We start from the raw sequence: 2,645 nt of genomic DNA, 5'->3' as shown, positions 1-2,645 counted from the left end.
TACATGCACTAGCTTCCTAATTACATTTAAATTACAAAATATTACACTGGGATAAGCTACGTAAAATAAAGTGTATCAAAATTGTACTTAAGTGTGCTTCATGTGTATCTATACCTTATCCATCTGTAACATAGTTTGAATTGACTTCACTAAGTTCACAGTTTAAATACATGCACTAGCTTCCTAATTACATTTAAATTACAAAATATTACACTGGGATAAGCTACGTAAAATAAAGTGTATCAAAATTGTACTTAAGTGTGCTTCATGTGTATCTATACCTTATCCATCTGTAACATAGTTTGAATTGACTCACTAGTTCACAGCTTAAATACATGCACTAGCTTCCTAATTACATTTAAATTTAAGAATAAAGTGCTTTAACTCAATAGTCTAGAGTTGAATTGATGTGATGAATTGCCTTTTCTGTCCACCTGCCAGTAAACACAAAGGGGTGACTAATAAATTGAAAAGTCAAAATGTAAATATATTTATTTTTACCCTCAAAAACTCAAAAATTATAGACCTTTACATCAAATACAACATATAACCATCTGCTAAAATTGACTGTTTCACAAACTTTAATGGTAATTGATAATACATATTTTATTAATTAAATCTATAGTATATTATACTCTCTAAAGTGTATTCTTGAAAGTCCACTGAGGTCACAGTCCATTCACACTCTGTACTTTTGACTTATGTCCTGAATTAGCCTTCCAAAGATGCCTTTCTTGTTTTTCTTTCCTAGCCAATATGTCCATTCAATAAACTTTAAGTGACTCTTCAGCATTTTCTCAGTACGGTTCCCCCTTAATCTCCACACTTGTCCTTTAATTGTTTGCCAGTATCTCTCAATGTGTTGAGTGTGGCTACCAGTCTGTGGATCCACAAAGTTGTTTTTGTGGTTTACTGGATAGTGGTGATAGCCTTGTGTAGTGAGGGACTGTACATATGCCCGCCAGGAATCACTATAAATTGTTGAACCTCTGCGCACATGCCGCTTAATGATTGGAAGCAGAGTTCTGCGTGCTCGTGAAGGGACCATCTTAAGAATAGGCCTTCGGCTACAGTGGTGTACTTCTAACAGACCGAACACCCATCCATGTCTTGCCCAGGTACCACCATACCGTCCACGGTTATACTGTAAGAAATACACAATTTCAGTTATTTACACACAAATACACAATAGATCTTATAAGTGTGCCCACAAAATCAAATTTTAACCAAATGCAGTTCTGCTAATGCTAAATTACTGAACTAGATTTGAGATGGAAAAAAAACTAAAAAAACATTTATTTGAGTACCTTTCTTTTATGACTGAATTTGGACTCATCAATTACAACAAAACGATGTCTTGAGTGCCCTCCAATTTTGAATTGATGCTTTCTTTTCATTTTCATTCTCAATGCAGTTGTGCACACCTTTTAATTAAAAACCACCATTAGTAACCACAAAAAGCGAACTATTACATCAGCTTTTATTGTTTCAAGCATATAGATTCTACCTTTCTGAGCTTTTTGGTCATTTTTGAGAGTGTTGCTGAACTGGATGCCACTCCGTCTTCCATCATGTCAATCTGACGTAATCTCAATCCTTGTGCAAACCTATAAAACAACCAAGTTAGTATTTACAAAATTTAAAGCCTCACCAGTGTCAGAAATAAATGCTTTTATGACACTTTCCCACTGAAAACTATCCCCCCCCCCCCCCCCCCAACCTTATTAAAAGGAAATGGAAATTTTAAATATTAAACTTTTAAATTATAAAACATAATATATATTTATAGATTATTTTTTTTGCCATGCATTCAAATAAAACAAAAAAACATTTTAGATATAATTCTTGATATGTTCTGCAGTTTCATCAAATTTAGAATAACTTTTAAACCTGCACGATTAAATACCACATGTACTTACAGAAAAAAACCCAAACAATAAGGAAATAAATTGTGTATCTCAGATTATTTTACTTAAACAGGTTGGGGCATGCATTTAACTGCAAAACAGGCTAATTTATGGTCCATTCTATACATATATATTAAACTTGGTTTATATACTAAAATATCAATACATACTAATTAGAGGTTGATCATATTGTGTTTTCCTAGTATAAAATTGAGTTTAAAGAAACACAATAAGGATTATTGTGTTGACACTATAGTTAATCTATATATTGAATGTGTTAAATAATGTTATTTGTCTTTACTACTAAGTATGCACTTTTACAACCAACATTTATAAGGCACGTATAAAACAGTATAATAATGCATCAAAGGTTCATTTTAATAAGCAAGCACTTACTAAATGTTCTGAAACCGCGAGCCAGTGGAATATGCTGTTTTTTCGTCCGCGAAAAAAAGAATAACACTCGAAATTATAATTAAGACTTCTGCTAACGTTATAATATTTTAAGTTACTGAAGCCTCTTTATGGCCCAAATCTGATCAAACAATCACGGAAACCCTGTAACATGTCTGATTGGTAACTTACTTTTACTTTAATTTCTCAGAAAGCATGTTTTGTGTTTAATGATTTAAAAAAAAAAAAAAAAAAACGTAGAAATTGCGTTAACATTAACTCACCTGTAAATAAACATTAACCATTCATGGAGTCCTTTATGGGATCCTGAAAAATTCGATCCAG

At 32.3% G+C, this 2,645-nt stretch overlaps 1 long non-coding RNA gene across 1 annotated transcript; it reads right to left on the bottom strand.

The window, feature by feature from the left end:
* Positions 1-466: 466 nt before the first annotated feature.
* On the bottom strand, positions 467-1,699 carry LOC125255841. Its single transcript, XR_007182003.1, has 2 exons — positions 1,308-1,699; positions 467-1,144 (listed from the first exon to the last, which is right to left on the bottom strand). It is a non-coding gene; the product is annotated as an uncharacterized LOC125255841 (long non-coding RNA).
* Positions 1,700-2,645: the final 946 nt, after the last annotated feature.

The sequence above is a fragment of the Megalobrama amblycephala genome, linkage group LG20 (assembly GCF_018812025.1).
Source record: "Megalobrama amblycephala isolate DHTTF-2021 linkage group LG20, ASM1881202v1, whole genome shotgun sequence".
NCBI lineage: Eukaryota > Metazoa > Chordata > Actinopteri > Cypriniformes > Xenocyprididae > Megalobrama > Megalobrama amblycephala.
This window is presented reverse-complemented; position numbering and strand designations above follow the sequence as displayed.